General features: G+C 47.6%; 1 protein-coding gene across 2 annotated transcripts in view; it reads right to left on the reverse strand.

Annotated features, from left to right (window-relative positions):
* Positions 1–20,723, reverse strand: part of PKIB (cAMP-dependent protein kinase inhibitor beta) — a 537,602-nt gene that overhangs the window by 307,434 nt on the left and 209,445 nt on the right. The window lies entirely within an intron of this gene.

Raw genomic sequence — 20,723 nt, forward strand, 5'->3', positions numbered from 1 at the left:
ATTTCCCATTGTTTTTAAATACAGCACACAGATACCTTAGAGTTAAGTAGACTTTATCAAAATGTAAAAATAAATAAATGAGTGGATAAGCAAGTTAGGCATTGTCAAACAGCCTTCCTTTCCTATTCCCTTTACAGAAGGATTTGGGAAAACAAAAGTTTAAGAAAAAATAAACAGTGTGATGATATGTTCTGCCTGGCACAGTGATTACACAGAAGCGGCTGGTGGCAGGGAAAAGTGGCAGGGTGGAGTAGCACGGGCGGTGGGTATGGACGACACCAACAGCGCACGTGCTTGCTGCATCGCTACTCTTTTGATCCTCTGCAGCACAGGCTGAAGCTCCCAGAAACCCCTATGGCCGATCCAGACATTGCTCTCATGTTGCTGGTAGCATGAGAGAAGTGCCGGGATTTGCCCGAGAGCTCTGTATTTGAGCTCCCACGGGAACTGGTAGCCTGTGTCTGCTGTCTCCAAACCGGCAACGCAGCTCGGGTTGGAGACATCTTGGTGCGCATGACGGTTCGGCCGTCCCAGGAAGGCCACCCAAACTCACATGTGCACTGAGCAGCAGTGCCCACCACACCTCCAATGCCGTCATAATGATGTCCCCACCTCCTAGACTCGGTCCTATCAAGTAAAGTGAAATGATAATAAATCTGTGTTATCATTTTATTTTACAAGTTTTGCATCTGTGCTGGTGGAGAGTCGACGCTCCTCGCCATGACGGAGGAGCCGCTGCTGTGATTACAATTTTAACTTTGTGCTTAGGGCAGTGTTTATTTCCACACACAATATGGCGACAGATTGCAGCATATGCCGTTTCAGACTTACACTAAAGGAGCTAGAGGAAGAAAACAGCAGGGTAGATCTGTCGCTATTGCTGAACCTGTCCAAAGGCTTCTTTCTACAGCTACCACCAGAACCAGGCCCTAACAGACCTGCCACCTCAAACGGCCCCACGGTGTGCCACACAATTTTGGGTCCCTTCATACGGTCACCCGGTGAGGAGCCAAAGTAACACGGTGGCAGAGAAAACATGTTAGAAACCACTACACAAATGGCTTTCCAGCTCATCTTTGGAAGCTCTGAGCAGCCGTTGTCCATTAACCCCTCCCATGCTCGTGACGGAACCGTTCCGTCACGAGCCTCGGGTGGGCTGTGCTGGTGATGGAACGGTTCCGTCACGGCCCGATCGCCGCGCCTGCGCGGTGCGAATTCCGCACCTGCGCGGCGCGAATTCCGCGCCTGCGCTGATGTTCTAAAGAGCGGGCGGGGCCGTGACGGAACTGTTCCGTCACAAGCACAGCTCACCCGCGGGCCGCGACGGAGCGGTTCTGTCACGAGCACGGGAGCGCCGCGCGGCCCCGCCTCCCCTTTAGCGCTGCAGCGGAATAGCCGCCGCAGCGAAGGGGTTAAGTGGTGTGAGAACAATGCAGACATTGGCAGCAGCATCATCGGTGAGCCTTTGTTTTTTGGCGGTTAGGTGAGTGGCAGCATGCCCCTTAGGTAACTCTTTGCATGAGGCCCCACCCTCTCTGACACCCCGCCCCCTCCTCACACGGTGAAATACATTTATAAGATGTCAGGTCTGCCTTCTTATATTGCTCTGATTGGTTACCAATCCATTTAAAATGAAGAGTACTTAACATGCATTTTGATTTAACTGCCTACTCTGAAAATAAACGAAAGGGACGTTGGATGGAGTCAAAGGGAAGCAGCGAATTTCCGACCTCAGGTCTCAGTGGCCAAATCACCAAGATTTTCACAAGTCCAAATTAAACAGACTTTTTCACTCATTGTTTCCAACTCCTTTAAGATTCCAACCCCTTTAAGTGGGAATGTTTTTCTCACGAAGCATAGTTACCATGTGGCAATGATTTAGCAACAAACAGTGTAATTATTTTGTATGGCCTTGCTAGCTGCTCGGGTTATCATTAAACACATTTATTTATAACTATTTCACATTAAAAAAACATGGCATAAACCATACATGCAGATCCAGTGAGTGTAATATGCTATTTATTAAAATGGCTGAGGGGAGGGAGGGGCGTTTTGAATCATGCCCCCTCAACCACGGTACTAAACTTCATACCACACTCAACAATGTTAAAAAACTGCATTGACACATATGCGCAAAGGAACAGTTGCGCTTACCTGGTTAAGGTTGGCGGCTCACTCTATGCAAAATCTGATTTTTATGATCTGACAAGCTTTTCCCCCAAAGACTAACATGCACCACACTTTGCGAACAACATGCTTAGGAGGCTATCTTACAGTGTGAATATTTTAGCAGACAAGGGGGAAGTGGTTTAAAATGTCTAAGGAGGTCCCAGAATCATTTTCACTCATCAAAAAGAAACTTTCCATAGGAGAAATTTTTCCTTGCACAACTTAGAAACCTCTGAAGGAATGGCCACCAAATGTTATATCACGGTAGCATTTCAGTCACTTGCTGACTTTTCTTGGTTAGGTGAAAATCCAAGCAGCTGCTTTTGGAGACAAAGCAAAATGTGACTGTTTAGACCCATTGCCAAAGTATGAATATTTTAACAATTGTCTGCGGGCTCAGTGATCACAAATAGTGTGCATGCCCCAAACTCTGTGCGTGCACACTAGACCTTCAAGAGTGCTTTCCTCATACTGTTTACAAACAATAGGAGGAAAACATGTAAAAAAGCGAAAAAAGTGGAAGAACCAATGCTGACATATGCATAACTGGGCAGGTAAAGCCACCCACTCATCATTCGCTCCCCCTGTCCTGTTTGACAGGCGAGGAGGTGACAAAAAGAAGGACTGTGCTTACAATCCCCATATTCAGGTCAGGACCTGGAGGGTACATTACCCACTTCCCACTCATGCCTTGCCCATTTGCACAGGGAGCAAATTTACTCCATCCATGGCCTTGCCTTAAGACCGGGGAATAGGATGACGCCCATGCCCTCTCACCTTGCTCACAAGCAGGAGGGCAATGCAAAATTAAATCAGGTACATTAGTGTGTGTCCTGTCACCACTCTCCAGCACCGCTGAAGTGTGAGAAGAGTAAATCTTGATCCAGGGCAAAGGCAAAAAATTGCCTCCCCCTCCAGACAATGGCTTAGGGCAGAAGGGACACCTGCTTCCTCCACCCTCATCTTGCTCAAGGCCCCTCATCTGTCTGTCACTGATTTAGTGCCGGGCTGTATTTTCACCCCCCCCCACCTTGCTCAAGTATGAGTTGGGAAATTTGCCTCTCCTTTATGCCTTGCCCAAGGTCAAGCGAGACAAACAAAAAAACGAGGAGGGAGTATCAGTTCCGGCGCCTAATTCCAAAGTAAGAAGGAGCAGGTGTAATTTCATCTACTGCATTTTGTGGGCCAGGGAGAAAAACATCACCTGCCACTGTCTCCTGCGTAACAGGAGGCCCACTGCTCTGTGGCGCGCTGCATTCTGCAGGCTACAGATGAGCAGGGCACCTGTATGCACCCACTTGACCTGTTCCTCAAGCGTGAAAAGGGCACAGAGTTAGAGGACAGCTCAAGCCAGTCTTATACTTTTTAAAGTCCCCCTCAGCCATGGGCAAGATTAGAAGGTTGGCAATAATAGCCCACCCGTGGAAAAGCTCAGGTAGAATTTTAAGCATAACCCACCCCACTTGAGCAAGGCCAGAGGGTTAAATACCTTCAGTGCCCCTCTGGAGGATTTAATGTAAACCCTCCTCCACTCACCTTGCTTTCTTTTTAAACCTCTCCCCATGTGCCTGAACTTCAGGAGAGATTAAAAAAGTTTGTAATGTGGGACGGGCATCTAATATAACTCCCCTTCTGGTGTGAGTGGCAGGGATACAGAGTGGATGTGGGGGGCCTGTGGCACATAGAGGAGGATGGGGAGAGCATCAAAGTACAACAAGGGACACAGAGGGCTGCAGAGGACGAATATCAAAAGAATGACTAAATATATACTAATTTTAATTGGAATTCATAGGTTTAAAGCCATATTGTTCCTATATCATATACACTTTTTGCATTTTCTGTTTGAAAATTCAGATAAGATAAATCTTTGTCCGTTCAGCTCCATCAAAATACGCAGTGGCGTGCTTGTTGCTACGGATCAGTTCTAAACGAATACAAGGAGCCAACAGGTGTTTCGTGGTTTACAACTGCTTCTTCAGGGCTCAAAGCTTGAGTCCAGTGTGTGATAGGAAAGTTTGTAGTTGCATATATGCCTTCAAATTCAGTTCTATTTCTAATATTATATTATCATTACCTGTTTTAACATTTTCAAATATCCAAGGGTTTCATTGGATACTTCATCTTAAATGAGCAAATTATGGTATCTCCTCTATAAGAACTTAAAGTGCTTCTATGAATCAAGGAGTGCATGCAGAGAAGGATTCCTGATAGCTTAGTGAGATGAAGTATGTGGATCTACACAATTTGCCACCAACTATTACACACACACGCCCATTATATTCCAAGAGACCTAACTTTATACATTCAAACAGACAAAATAGTAGATTTACAACAACCATAATATTACAACTCGCATCCTATCATACACCAACACAACAACTATAATCCACCCAAAGAGCCACTGTTTACCAATGCTTTATAGCATGGCTGCAAAAACGTAGCAGGCAATCACACCTTCATATGCCCACACAGACACACACAACCACACACACAAACACACACATGTGTGTGTGTGAAGAGGGAGTTTAATGTGGTGATGTTGGATAGGCTTCACAATGCAATACTCTCAAAATTCCCCAAAGATGGTCGTTGGATTCACAATAATAAATCCATAGCTCATTCCTGGTAGAGTGGCAAAGAGCAGTCGGGCTTTACTAAAGAAATATTTACTAGAGGAACTTGTTAAGCATTTCAGAGTACCAACATGGACGATAAGTAATTGACACAACTTAAAAAAAATCAGACAACAATTTATCAAAATAAAGCAGATTTTTACATAAATTTAAACACCAAAACAAAGTAAATCAGATAAACATAACCGGAGTTATGGATTTTAGAAGAAATATCAAATCGGTGCAAAACAGTACTGCAAAACTTTATCGCTGTGGGCAATGGTAAAAAGGCACTAGTGACAGTAGGTCACTTGCAGGTCGAGTTACGTGCAACCCAAGGAGCGTAAAGGTGATGCGGGTCCCAGGACCAAGCCACAGCAGTCAGTTAGATTGTACCTGGCTCAAGAAGCTCGTGTGCAGAGTTGTCCTGGCTGTCTTTGGTGCAGAAGTGGGAGCCGCGGGAGAGATGCTTTTACCGAATACACAGTGCTGGTGGGGAACTGGATGCAAAAAGTTGACAACCAAGTCACTGCTTACCTCAGATGAAGGTTTTGCCTAGTTCTCTTGAGGTGCATCGTTGAGTAAAGGTGGTGGTTGCTGGACCTGCGACCCACAAACCTTGGCAGCGGTAAGGTCAGCAGAAAGTTATTTCGACATCCAGAGGGCCAAGGGAAAACGGTAGCTATCAGAAACTTGTTGCAGGTCAGGACTATGTTTACCACAATGCATTGGACCATCTACTTTTGGTTGATCCATCGGATGGCTCTATGGCCAGCTATTCTTTGCTCTGGTACATTGTTGTAAGCTGTGGTGTGCATGGGACCAGTGCCAATAGTCCAGGGGAGTCTGGAGTTGCCTCTCAAAAGGGGTCCCTCTATCTGGGGAACTGAGCTTTGGTCCAGGATGAGTTGCAGGTGTGCAGTTCCAGAAGAGTTGCCACAGGTGCAGAGTCTCACGCTTTTGCTTTGTGCAGATCCTTTTGTCGCAGACACGGGTCACCTCTTCTTCCTTTGTTGCAAGTCAGACCAGAACTTAGGTTAAATCCTCAATTCGGGTATGGGTGCAAGTGGCCAAGGTCCGGGTCACCTTTTCTACACAAAACCGTCTATTCTACCACATTTAAAAATGGAAAAATTCTTCCTTGGCTGTGCAGACCAGGTACCCCTCACCCCAGAGGTGTGGCTAGCCTTCTGGGGGTGTACACATCCTGAATACCCACCCACTGGGGACAGAGGGAAGGCGGTTTCATCCTTTGGGAAACAGCTTTGTTGCATATCACAGGCAGTGAATCCTTTGAAGCTCACCACATTATGTGCCACTTCACTAGCCCTCCTGACAGGGAGGGAGGTGTGACCGCCTTCCTGCCCAGTCCTTTGTTTCTGACACCTGTGAGAGTTCACAGCTCCTGGCAGGGGGTTAGATTCTTGTCTTGGTGGCAGCCGCTGCATGCTGGCAGCCAGAGCACAGAAAAGGCTGGGGAAACCAGGTGGGCAACTGTAAGGGAGCCGCCTGGGTGCATGAACATCATCTTCGACACACGATTTGTGTGAGTGATGAGGAGGCATGTTGTTTGATACCAAATATGACATATTTCAGCTGTACCATAATGGAGCTGCCAACCTCGGGTTTGCCTGGGTCCCAGTCCATATTATCCTATTGTCCAGCTATCACTTATAGTAGCCTTTAATGGCAAGAACCACTATAGGGAAATATAAGCTTGCACTTACATGTCCACACCTTTAATATTGTATTGTATTGTAATTGCATTTATATAGCACTTACTATCCCTGACGAGGCATTAAAGTGGTTTTTTGGCAAGTAGCACGCTACTTCGGAACCCATAAAGGATTAGTGTTGAATTAGTATCATAAAGTAATTTGAGTGGTGGATATTAGTCAGTTATTTGGATTGATAAGGATAGTGGCGGAATAGAAGAGGGAAAAAATGGGCACTCTAGGACACAACTGTGGTATCACCATGTGCCACAACCTTCCAAGCATGTCCCATGGCATCCCGACAGGTCTCACCCACCACCCACCACCCAGCGCCATGATGCCGTGGACTTTGCTCTGCACCTGTTCAAGCAGCAACAAACTCATCAAGGTGACACGTTTTGTGGTGTGCAATGCCTGAGTAAGCACACCTGTCTAGTAGTGGCGCCAGGTGTTTGTGACAAACTGGAGTAAGAAAAAGTGCGGCTTGAACACTTGCCAAAAGGGGCCATAGAGTGACTGACGTCACAATACACGTCAAAACCTAAGCCGAAGTCATCAAGTAAAGCAGGATTCCTGCAGGCCTATTGGTGGCTGTTACAGATGCAGTGCTGAGTAGTCAGAGCTGGGTTTCTCCCTTCTCTCGATGTCCTTTTAGAGGGATTCAGGTTAGACTAAGACGGAATGTGACTTTGGAGACGTCTATATTAGGACTGCCACATTTTTCGTCTGAGAACCCGAGGTACATTTGAGTGGTAGTTTGTAGACATTCAGGGCTAAGCCGTACTCGGATATGAAAGTTAGAAAAGCAATGTTTAAAGGTAACCTGTTCTTTAAAAGGCCGTTTCTTTACTGACCCCCAGGCCACAGACCGCCTGTCGCCTGTATTCTGCCCACACAACTCTTATTTGAAGCAGCGCCTTTTAAGGCCTGGAGTGTTGAGGCTGGTGTTGGGACACATAGGCAGGGAGCAGGAGTGCGCCCTCGTCTGCATTTCCTGTCCATGTTAAGGAAAAAATCAATGCACAGAGTACAAACATGGACTTTGTGATGAGGTGTGAGTGTGGTGGTTCTGGCAGGAAGCACAGTGGTCTTAGCATAAGCATATGCAGCCCTGATTCACAGAAAAAGTAGTAAATTAGCACTCCTAGACTTACACTTGAGTGACAGTGTAGCTTTACTACTTTATGGAATTCACAACATATCAAGTAATAATGTAAGGAAAGGTGCATCAGGCACAGGTTTGCATGTATACCCCCTGGGAAGGTCATGTGACATTTCCTGCAGGAAACAGCTGAGAACTCCACAAACTGGTGGGGGGGGTTATTGAGTTGGAGGGAGTATCCACTGAACATACATACATATTTTTTCTAGAACCAAAGAGGTGTTTTCCTTTGGAGAAAGCCGTCCACGACCCCCACACCACATCTGGGGGTGATCCATTCCCCACCACTCCTTGGCTGGAATAAAGATCCGACTCTTTACAGGATGGAAAGAGGAATAGAGGATTCCACCGCACACCTCCTTGACATGATAAGAAGAAGTGTCATCTGGCGGGGAAGGTCGGGCAGGGTAGAGGTCGGGTTCAGTATCTGCAGGAGGATCTACACCCTATGAGTCACAAGGGTCTCCCTCTGGTGGTACATCATAAGTGTTCCCCCTAGGGTGTTCACCCGAAGCAAAATGTGGTGACCACTGTGGAATGCAAGATAGTAGGTCAGGCAAAGAGGGAGGTGGTTAAAGTGATGGTGGGGGTCTGACTGGAGTGGAAGGGGGTAAAGGCAGTAGTGGGTTCAATGAGAGGGATGCTTTTTTTAATGCTTTGGATGAAGAGGGGACTCCAGAGCTTCTTCAAAGCTGAGCTGCCACGTGGGAAGCCGAGGATCTAGCACAGGAGGCTGTGTTGGCATCCAATCTACTTGGGGGTAAATGACAATTTATTTCTGAGGGGAATCAAGCTGCTCCTGCAGCTTCTGAAGGGTCGGTTTGACTGGTTTGTGGGCTTTGTTGTCCAGTCGGTATTGGTGAGGGGAGTGTCAGGAAAGGCAGGAGAGGTGAAGCAGAGAGCAGCCTGAGGAGCCCAAGGAGCTTGAAGCCTGTGCCTGTGCGGAGCTTAGGTGAAGCAGTAGTAGCGGCGCCCAGGTACCCGGCACTCGGGACCCAGCATCTAGTGCGGCAGCAGTGGTTGAAGGAAGAGGAGTCGGGCAGGCGTGTGTGGAGAGAGCGGCTCGCCTGCTCGCAGCGCTACGCCCACGGCCCGCCTTACACTGCAGACATCCATAGCTGGCAGCCAGTGAGCTGGAAAGCAGGGGAACAGAGAGCTGAGCGTGGAGAAGCGAGAACTCACCCCGGCATCTGTAACCCGCAAACCTGCAAGTGAGTGCATGTGAGCGCAGCCGCAGCGTGGACCGCCGAGCCGAGCTGCGCTGACTGCCCTGTGTGGCTCAATAGGCTTTAGCGGCTTTAATGGTCCGCTGGTCTGTGCACCGTCCATACTGCACTCTTGCGGCCAGAGAGGAGGCGGAGGCGAGCAGTGAGCGAGAGAAGCTCAGCAGTGAGCCGAGTGCTGAGTGCAGTGAGTCGGCAGCTCACCTCCGCCTACCTACTGTCACTACTATCTGTCACTACTCACTGCGCCCTCCAAACGATATCAGCACAGCTAACAGCAAAACTCAACCAAATAAATAAATAAAGCTGGGACAAAGAAGCAGCCCGGCATAAACAACAACGTAAACAATAAGGAAAAAGTAACTAGAGCCTGGTAACCTCCCCAGCGGGGGGAACCAGCACAAAAGCAGAAGCGCAAAGCCAGATAAAGCCTAGACAAAGCTACACCTCATGGCAGCAGGAACCGTGTTATCTGCCTGGCACTGGGGAGCAGCACAGTTGCGAGTCCCTGGGGGGTACAGAGTCGCATTTGGCAACTTGCCTGCGCGAGGGCCGTGACAGCCAAGCCCAGGCTGCCGTGTTTGGTCTGGCTGGGAAGGCCTCTGCGCAGAGGACACAAGCAGCCACGGCCGGCAGTGGGAGTACCTGCAGGGCGGTGATGTGGGGAGGGGGAGGGGTAGGATGGGGGGTAGTAATGTATGGATTACGGAGCTTCCCAGGTAAGTAAACATTTAAATAAATAAAACGAATTCCGTTGAGTGCACTGCATCCCCAAGTGCGATGCAGTGCGCGCAACGAAATTCGTTTTATTTATTTAAATGTTTACTTAACTGTAAAACTCTGTAATCCATACATTACTACCCCCCACCCTGCCCTTCCCCTCCCCACGTCACCGCCCTGCAGGTACTCCCATTGCCAGCCGTGGCTGGACACAAGGAGCAAACATTGGGGCAAAAACTGTCCTAGCAAGCAATAGTCACAGCAGAGGGGGCTTCACAACAGCATAACAACGCCCGGAGCGCCAGGAGCTGGGCTCAGCGTCCACCAACCCCACCAGTTCAGTGCTACGGTCTGTAACCACTGCACTTCCAACCCTACCCGCCGTTGCATGATATGAGGTCAGGACGAGTACGGGAGTTCAGCCACCCTAAGACCTTAGGGCGGAGAAGAAAGGGCAAAGTATGCCCCTCCAATCCCCAGAACAGAGAGGAACTGGCTCTGATTTCGACAGGCGGCGACCCAATTGTAGGGGGGCCGCCGAGAGAGCAACTTAAAGTACCTCTAGTTCAACCAAAAAATGTCACAAAATTCAACTTTTTAAAAGATATTGGAGCCGCCTTGTACTCTAGTAACGCCACTGTGAAAGGTCTTCAGTCCCCCCTACTACCAAACCAAGTACCAGTATTGGCACCACCACTAGGGCAGACAATCCAGTCAATCCCTCAAACCCAGCGGAAACAGCAATTTACAGCACAAGTTCATAATCAAGCCACGACAAAAAACTTGGAGATTTCTACAATTTCTTTAACAACATCTTCACCTACATGCATAACTATATCACCAAAAACAGAATGCATAAACGAAGGCTTACAAAACTTAACAATACAGAGAAATCCCCAGTACAACATAACAACGGAATCCCCTACAACCAGTCCAACAGCTAGCCCCACGGTGCTGCATAAGGCACAGGACACGCAGCTCACAGGAGATTTGATATCCTCTGGACCAACCCAATTTCACCCTACTGCAACAACAGGGTCGTTAGGATCTCAGAAAACTCAGAAACCTCCAAATGCAGAAGCAAAGAAATCAATAACAGCAACTAGCTCAATAAGGGCAATAACTCCAATCACAACACCAGGAACCCCTTTCAATGCGCAGGCACTAAAAAGGAGGAGGCCAATCATCGGCAAAGGAAAAAGAACAACAGGCCAACTGGAGAAAGCAGCCCGGTTCAGCTACACTCAGCCCAGAAAATAAGCTGACCAAACAGAACTCTCCTCAGGTTCCCGAAGGTTCTGTCACCGGTTCCCAGGATTCAAATATATCCAAAGGTGAAATGACAGAAACTCCTAGGTGTGAGTTGAGTTCCAGCAGCCGAGCGAGCCTCAAGTCGACACCCCTGTAAGCCAATTTAAAATCTCCAAAGCAGGAGGAAGGCAGGGCTGTATTATCCTATTTAGGAACACAGGAATGGGAGGACATGCTGAAAGCATACTCCCCAGACCAACAGCTGGGTCCTCTCACGGAGAAGATGAATCACCCGCACCCACTCTCTCCTGACACTCAGTCCTCGTGGTGAAAGAGGGAAGTGGGATCAAAGGAATGAGGGGACCCAAACCCGCAAGATGGAAGTGCCTGGGCTTCCCTCTTAAAGACCATGCATTTGTCAGTAGAGGCGCTACAATATCAATCGGATAAGATGGACATACAGCTCTCACTACTAAACACTCTAGCCGTGTTTACTTCAGGGATCGATGAAAAACTGGGGGAACTTAACTCACTAATAAGAAGGGCGCAAACAGAGAAATACCTTCAATGAGGGTGCAGCCAGATCGTGGATAAGCTGGCAACCCTTCCGACAATGCTTTCCACTGTGCTCAACGAGCTGAAGAAAAAAACAACCAGCGCCGCTAGTGATAGCTGTCCCACCGTCGACTTCTCCGCACTTCCAACAACAGCTCAAAGCAGTTCTGCGACATCATTAAAACCAATATACATCAAAGCGTGCACATCGTGGGCAACACTGGGGACCTTCCAAAGACAGCTTTGGATACACCAGTAGTGATAAAAACGAATGCAGCGGCGCCAGCTAAAAAGAAAAGGCCATAATCAGAAATTACTCCCTCTTAAACAAGCAGAGACTTATTACATTTTCACTAAACAGAGCTCGAACCCAATAATAGCTTTAAAAGGGGGCGATACGCAAAAAAAATTGGCTCAAGACATAGCAGCATTCTACATCCCTGGAGGACCTCTATCAGGAACAGAGGAATGGTCATCGAAGCAAGCTGAGACAGTTCCAGGATCGGAAAGAGATAAAGCCTTCGACAGTACTGGTCTGGATCCCCTTCTTCAAACCACCAGTTCTAACTTAATCAGCCATGTTGGGTTAGCATAAAATCACGGCCCTAATAAAGGAACCAAACCAGGAGCATACCCGTCAGGAAACCGGGCAATCTCACATAGACTATCAAGCCGGAAACGTCGAACCGGCAAAAAGAATGACCTGTACAACTCAGACAGTGTCATCCCCTATAGTGGAGAACCAAGCGAGGACAGCCCTGGACCAACCATCTCAGGACTCTCTTCCTTGGAAAAAACAGAACCAATTAGGAATCTCAACTTCAACAATAAATATGGAAAAAGATTCCAATACCTCGGGTGCATTTGTGCAACAAGACCAGAATGTGCCTCGGCGGTTAACCCAACAAAACCCCGCTGCTAAATGGACTGGGCCACTCGAAAGCACAGCCTATCCCCCAAATGACCCGATACTGACCCCGAAATACATTCTGCTCAAACCAGAGTATATCACAAAAGGACACAAGGATGTGTTGAACCGAGGTAACGTTTTAAAATAGCTTCGGGCCATACCCACCCTGGCAGACCTCAACACTACAGATTTACTAGCAATTGATTTTCTCACGTCAGACAACCCAGCAAAACCAGAGATAACAAGGGCACTGTGGAAATCAGATGCAACAGCGCAAAGAGTATTAAAGGAGCATCTCACCTTTAAAGATTGGTGCATCCAAATCAGCCCCTACCAACCTCCAGCTTATCCAGCACTGCTATAAAACCCAAGCCCAAGGCCAGGCACCAAAGAATGTTTAAGACCCTCCACCTCAGTATTAATAGGGGCTCTCGGCCACTCAGAGCCGAGAAGGGCTTTTAATCAAACCACACAACACTGACCTCTAAGGGCTGAACTGTCATGCAGACGCAACTCCTCGTTCGCCGACCAATGTACAAGAACAATAACCATTGTGACAGCAACCCAATGACATAATAATCACACAGACCATGGCAACCGTAGACAAAAAGAACCACTGATACGTCTCTGCTCGTGGAATGTAAATGGCTTAGCGTCAAAATCTCAAGACCCAGACTTTCTGCAATATCTTAATAACTTTGATATCCTCATGCTACAGGAAACATGGGTCATGGAACCACTAAACATACATGGGTTCCTCTGCTTTGCTCGCCCGGCCGTTAAGGGTAGCAAAACGGGCCATGCCTCAGGAGGGCTGGCAACCTATATCTCAACAACATCCACATCAACAGCTGGGAAAACTGGACCGGAAACCGATGTAGCTGCAGCAGTCAAACTCACTCTTTCCTGGGCAGAGGCACAAAACGAAGTAACCCTGTTCAACGTATACATCCACCCAAAATAGACTGCAATTGATTCTCTAAAATTAACAGATCAAATAACTTCTCACGTAGGCTGCACCGAAGTACCAAATCTCATACTTTCGGTGGACATGAATTTATACCTAATGGGATCATCCAAAGCAGAGGAAGTCTGCCTCCAATCGTTATATTACAATTTACCAACACAAGGATCCTTTATGCACGGGAGGCCAAACAAGGCAAACAGACTCCTACTGGAAGAATTAAAACATCTAAACCTGAGGACCCTCAATGGAAGAACAGAAGGAGATACTCCCCCAGTGGCAAGTTATCACACGGAACATACCAGCTCGCTTTTAGATTACACGTTTGTCAGCCTTCCGCTCTTTCAATATGTAATAGGGTTCAGAATGGGCGACATAGGGGATAGCGGCCACCGTCCACAAGAGACCATGCTAGCGGCTTCGACCAGCATTCAGCCTGCTCTAAACCTAGGCTCAAGCTTTACATCGAATTACAGGAGGATCAAGTTTACTGTAGAAAGTATAAAGTTCCTAACAGACACAGCAATCGACCTTCTAGTCGCTCAACCGCTCGGAAAGAACATGATACAAACTTGGGAACGTTTCACAACCAACCTCAGCAACCTAAAGGCAACAGACATAAAAACAAGGAGTTCTTCGGCACAAACACAAGATAAAAAGTTAACAAAGGTTCAAAGAGCACAAATAAAAACTCTTAAGAGATCGATAAACAGCTCAATAAGATCTCTACGCCATGCACCAGGGAACACATCACTCCTTTTATCCCTGCGGCAACATAGAACTCAACTGAAGAGGCTGAAATGGCACATCAACAATAACAACGAACAGGACCTCTGGGTAAAACTCTCGCACAACATTAAGCACAATGCCAGTGATCGTTTCTGGAAAACAGTAAACACCATCATACACCCACATCGCGGGGGACTGACTTCATTTATATTAGAGGAAAGCTGGGCAAGCTACTTAAACTCCCATTTCAACAGCCAAAGAAACATCCAGCACATACCGGAACACAGCAGTGCAGCCAAGGATGGGCACACTACCATCAAAGGGAGAAGGGAAAGTGGCAACAACCATCTCTCTGAAAGCTCCGCCGCCGAACCCGCACAAGAGCAACTGATACACTCATCTCCTCCTGCTCAATCTATCACAAGGAGGAAAGCTTACTTGCCACTAAACACTTGACGATCAGGAGACAGATTAGGAAGGGAAGAAAGGAGGGAGCGCTGGGTCCGAATGGAATCCCACCAACAGTGTTTAACACCTTGGCTGCTAGGTGTTTCCCCCCCAGTGCTGGAATTGCAGAGATGCCCCTATTCATGATGAGCTCAGCTCGTCATCAGCACAGCTCAACCATGCCTCATGACGAGCTGAGCTCGTCATGAGCATCGAAGGGGTTAAAGAAAAGCAGGAAGACTGGGCAGAAATACCCCATCCACTCTTTCTGGAAGTAAGACAACTGTGTATAATTCCAGAATCATGGAAAAGTTCAACGATCATTCCTATGCATAAAAGTGGCAACAAGGTCTCTCCAGGAAATTACCGGTTAGTAGCTCTGATCGATAACGAGGCCAAATATTTTGTGGGAACACTGCTGGAGCAATTGTCAATCTGGGCAGAAAATAACAAAATAATCCCGCTAAATCAGACAGGATTCCGAAAAAACTCCAGTACGATATCTAACATCATGGCAATTTCATTGATAATGGTCTAAACTGTGGTCCAAGTTAGCCAGTTGGGGAATCCCAAACAACCTTTTATCGATGATAATGCTTTTACATACTGACACCTGGGTACAAGTAAAACTAGGTTCAGGGTCCGATCTATCGAGAAAAGTTTCAACAACCAAAGGACTCAAACAGGGCTGCGTATTGGCCCCCATGTTATTCAACCTATTTATGGCAGACTTAACACAGTCACTTAACACCTGCAATTCGCACGTGCCCAGACGGGGGGGGGGGGCACCTCACTGTCCAATCTACTATATGCGGACGACGTAGTGCTACTCAGCCACACGGCAGTTGGCTTGCAACATCTTCTTAACGGTCTGCGGGTCTACGCAGAAGAAAATAGCCTTTCAATAAACTTTAAAAAAAACAGGACCATGACAATTAACAGCAGACTAAATAAGAGCTGCCTATGGTATCTGGGCGACAAGCACATTGAATCAGCGGAAGCTTACAAGTATCTAGGAGTCTACCTAGAAAAAAGAAGGATCATTTACCCGACAAAAAGAAGAAATCAAAAGGAAAGGGATGATCCTTGCCTTAACCATGAAAGGTCTATCAGCTAAACTACTGGGCCCAACGCTGAGTCCTCTCTTAGCGGTAGCACCGGCCAAAATTCTACACTCAATTACTTATGGAAGCGAAGCACAGCGCGGGAGAGATACCAATCTTCTGGACAAAACGCTCGTAAAAGCATGTAGAACCATGTTCAGTCTCCCGACTTATACTTCACCGGCGCAAATTCGACTGGAGTTTGGTCTAATAAAGCAAACCTGGGCCAGTTATGGAGCATACATTAATTGCTGGCATAAGATCAGTACATCAAACCCTAACACACTAAACCACCTCCTGTGGCAAGATCTACAACAGAAGAAGAATTCGCCCGCAAGACTGTACCTCCAGGAGGCATTGACAAACACAGGCCTGCTGCCCTTATGGGACACACATGCCACCACTCAATTTTCAAAAAATCAGTGTGGAAGTCGTTGAAAACACAGTCACTGGTGGAGGATAAAGCTGCTTTTTCCACCAGAGCGCACGCTTGGATGACTCTGAACTCGTATAAGACCCTAGTCCCACAACAATATTTTAACTTGGGCTACTCAAAAACACTGAAACTAAAATTCTTAAAGTTATGTCTCGGAGTGATACCATGCACGCAGCACCTTCCTCCATGGAAAAGGATGAATACTCTCACTATGCAAAAATGGCCAGGGGGATATCATGCACACCATCTGCTCCTGCACGGAGATGCTCCAAGAAAGAAGGCACCTGATAAAAATTCCCTTTAATCAAAGAGGGATTCGGACAAGGAGGCAGGCAGTTTTGGCCTGCTTCGACCCCGCATTACCACAACTGAACACTAGATTGGTCCAATTCCTCGAAGCAGCAAGGGCAAAAATTAAAAACTGACACTAAAACTGTTGGGCAATGTGGCATTCGGACTATTAATCTAAAAAGGGGGGACACTAAATGATACAGCTGACGCGTTACTTTCAAGATTGCCACCACATGGCTAAACCAGTATTTTAACACTGTAAAGGTACAGAAGCCTTTTATACTTTTGATAACATGACATTTTTATGACAGTGGACAAATATTTTATATATGGTTTTATCTTGTGCGTATTGCAATGGTTTTAAGTAACTCTGCAAATAAAATTGTATTGGTATTGGTTTGTGGGCTTGTCTTCCAGACGGAACCAAATGTTGTAGCACCAGCAGCGACTTTTGCTTTGAGGCCAACGGATTTGGACCCAAAGGGCAAATTGGTGCTGATTCAGGAGCGGTCGGCGCAGAGGATGTTGGTTTAAGAACTTTCTTCAGAGTCGTGCCTAAGCTGGGCATGGTGTCTGAAGTTGATAGTCGTACCGGCCATGTCCCGAATGCCGTGGTGGCCCAGAAGCCTGTGTCTGTGACTCTACAGAGGCGGAATGCCCCGTGTGGAATAGAAGCTCAGAGCGGGGTCGAGGGGGTGGGTGAGTTGTACTCACTACCAGTTGAGCTGGTGGGAGGTTGTCGATCTCTAGGTCAGAGCTGGAACTCTCGTGTGGCGAGAAAGCATCCTACGTAGAGGTCGAAGCCCCAGGATGATGTTCTCCCTTGAGGTCCTGGGTACTGAAGAGGTCTGGAGTATCTTAGCCGGTCCTGAGTGACATCTCGAGTCGAAGGGCCTGGCAGTCTCGAAGGGTCTTGTTCGAACAAAAAAAGCAGCATGCGGGGGGCGTGTCCAAGATGGTGGCGGAGTAGGATGCAGCCATCGGAGCTTCGCCGGGTGTGCAGGCAAGGAGTCCAGAAGTGGCGCGAGAGGCACTGGAGGCACGTCTGCCTAGCTGCCCGAGGTCGGCGGAGAGCTGGTCCCAGGCAGGAGCAATGGAAATAGCAGCAGTCCTCTACAGAGCGATCTGAAGCGACTGCAGTGCCGGCCTTCAGAGTGGCCACGGCTGAGAGTTGTGCCCCGGGGCTGGGGGCACCGTGACTTGAGACCCGGGAGAGGCAGTGGTGTGTCCCTCTCTCCCTGCAATGAACCATGAGTGCCTGATACCCCGGATGAGGGTGGGGGCCTGAAGCTGCCACTCTGGGTCTGGTGTTGAGGTGGATTGCAGCTCCCTGGACTGGGAGACGCCACGGGACGAAGGAGCAGCAATGGTGCCGAATATTGCATCTAGGGGCGGGTGTTGATTGGCCCGTTCCCCCGGCAATGTGTGGAGCAAGTAGTGCGTCCCTGGCTTTGAGAGGCCGTGAGTCAGGGCCCAGAGCTGAAGTAATTGCCTGAGGCTGGTGTGGGCCTATGCTCCCCCGGCCCAGTGAAGCCCGCTCAAGTAAATTCTCCGGCCTGGTCCTGAGGTGGGATTGGCGGGTTTGGGACTGAAGCGGGCCCACCTCCTCACAGCTTTGCACCCGCAGGCCCCTCACTAGGTGATAGTGAGCTGCCACTGAGAAATCGCTCTACTAGTCAGGCACACGTGCCGTGGTTGCCCTGACCCCAAGCCTTGAACAGTAGGCAGAGAGGCCTGAACCTAGGGGGTGCGGCGGTTGGGAGGCAGGTCTGAGTTTTTTCTAAAGGTTTTGTGTGTTAAACGTATATACTAAGGTACCATAAAAGTTAAATTTGTATACTTTGTGTACTACTGAGTGATTCCTTTTTTTAACATTGATTATGTGAGTCGCTGTGTGACTGTGTGTATCTGTGTTGAGTGGGTGTCTGAGTGACTGTATGGGTGTATAAGTGGGTATCTGAGTAGCTGTGTGGGTGTCTTAGTGGCTGTTTGAGTGGCTGTATTGGTGAGTGAGTGGGTGTGTCAGTGGTTGTATGGGTGGGTGGGCGAGTGGCTGTATGGGTTGGTGAGTGGGTGTATCAGTGACTGTATGGGTGAGTGCGTGGGTGTCTGAATGGCTGTATGAGTAAGTGACTAGGTGTGTAAGTGGTTCTATGGGAGAGTGAGTGGCTGTTTGAGTGAGTGTTCCATTAAATGAGTTGGTGTGTGAGTGGCTGTATGGAAGAGTGAGTGTCTGTGGGATTAACTGTATGGGTGAGTGAGTGGCTGTGTGAATGGTTGTATGAATGCATGAATGGGTATGTAAGTAGTTGTGTGTGAGTGGTTGTATGGGTGAGTGAGTGCCTTTATTGAGAGGCTGTATGGGTGAGTGAGTGGGTGTGTGAGTTGCTGTATTGGTGAATAACTGGGTGTGTCAGTAGCTGTATGGCAGAATGTGTGGCAGAGTGAGTGGCTGTATGGGTGAGTGACTGGTTGTATGATCAGGCTCTATGAGTGAGTGAGTGAGTGGGTGTCTGAGTGACTCTATGGATAAGTGAGTGGTTGTGTAAGTACTTGTATGTGTCTGTTAATGGGTATGTGAGTGGGTGTATGAGAGGTTGTATGAAGTATGAGAGGGTGTGTGAGTGGTTCTATGGATGATGTAATCGTTGATGTCATTTGGGATGTCATCAGTGATGTCACTGACCATGTCATAGGCAGTGCATTGCAGTGGCATAAGTTATAGTTACCTCAGTCAACTATAACTGCTTAACTTCACTTGTTTTGTATTATTGAAATCTGAGCCTAACTATAACGTCCCTGTAACCTTTGTATTTTTCAGTGCATTTCTAAGTTTTTATTTATTTATAACTATAACATCCCTTTAACCTTTGGTTTGTTCAATACATTTCTGTGTTTTTTTTAGTTCTATTTCCTAATCTTTGTTTTTTAAGTGAATTTGTAAGTTTTTGTAACTTTATTTCCTAGCTGTAACCACTAACCTTTGACATCAAGTATGTGAGTGAGTGCATGAGTGTCTCAGTGAGTGCATGAGTGTCTGAGTTGGTTTGTAAGTGGGTGTGAGAGAGTATGAGTGGGGCTGCAAGTGGGTATATGAGTGCCTGAGTGGGACTGTGAGTGGGTGTGTAAGTCTCTGAGTGATTCTGTAAGTGGGTGAATGAGGGTCTGTGAGTAGGTGTATGTCTGAGTTTGTCTGTGAATGCGTGCACGAGCAAATTGGACTGTGAGTGGGTGCATGAGTGGCTGAGTGGGTGCTGCTCATTTTCTGCTCACTTTTGATCTTTATTTTGTCTCTTTCTGCTCGTTTCTGACTTTTATTTTGCTTCTTTCTGCTTGTTGCTGACTTTTATTTAGTGTTTCTGCTCATTTCTGATATCTATTTTGCCTCTTTCTACTTGCGATTGGTCTTTATTTTGCCTCTTGGTGCTAGTTTCTGATCTCTATTTTGCCTCTTTCTGCTCACTTCTGATATTTATTTTGCCTCTTTCTGCTCGTTATGGATCTCTATTTTGCCTCTTATGGTCATTTTTCACCTTTATTTTGCCTCTTTCTGCTCATACCTGACCTTTTTTTTCCAGTTTCTGCTAATTTCTGATCTCTATTTTGTCTCTTTCTGCTCGCTGCTGATTTTGCCTCTTTCTCCTGGCCTTTTTTTAAACTCTTTCTGCCCAGCTAGCCTTTATTTTGCCACTTTCTGCATGTTTCTGGGGGCCGCATGGCTTGAATCCCTGTGCCAGTTTCGGCCCCATGGACAAAATCCCCTGGGTCCTGGTCATTATATTATGGGGAGGGGGACTGTGCACCACCCACCCTGGGCAGATTTGGGCCACGGAGACCCCATCACCCGGGGCCCTGCCATGTCAACCAGGTACCTCTAGGGCACCCAGTGTGCAATTGGGACGGCGGGGGAGCCTCAAGGCCCCACAGTCCCAGCCGGCTCCCTGCCTCCTGTGGGAGCTGGCACTGCTCTGACAGACAGGGGCTGCTGAAAGGCAGCTCCCCTGTCTGTCAGAGCAATGTTTTAATCTGTTTCATTGCACACACATTTGCATGCAGGGAAGCAGATGAAAACCCAGCTTTCTGTAAGCCGGAGCTGTTTGACCCCCCCCCGTCCAAATCCCCCCCACCACCACCACGCCCTCCACGCCTGGCCTACCCTGGGATTTCTTTGATAAAAGTGGGATGCTGCTGTTTCTTTTAACTTTATTGGTGCCACAGATTTAAACCCAGGTTTAGGGGGTGCGGTTTGCCTTATCCTTCCCCTTTATATGCTTTTTAAAAAAAAAAATCTAAACTAGAGGACTTAGTTCTCAAGTCCTAAAATGGGGGCCCCCACATCTTCGTTGATGTGGTGGCAGCTATTCTAATTTTATCGCAAGGTCTGTTGGCTCTGTGGATCCTCCACATCGTTATACAGCTATAAATTTTGACCCTTA

The sequence above is a fragment of the Lissotriton vulgaris genome, chromosome 6 (genome assembly GCF_964263255.1).
Source record: "Lissotriton vulgaris chromosome 6, aLisVul1.2, whole genome shotgun sequence".
Taxonomy (NCBI): Eukaryota; Metazoa; Chordata; class Amphibia; order Caudata; family Salamandridae; genus Lissotriton; species Lissotriton vulgaris.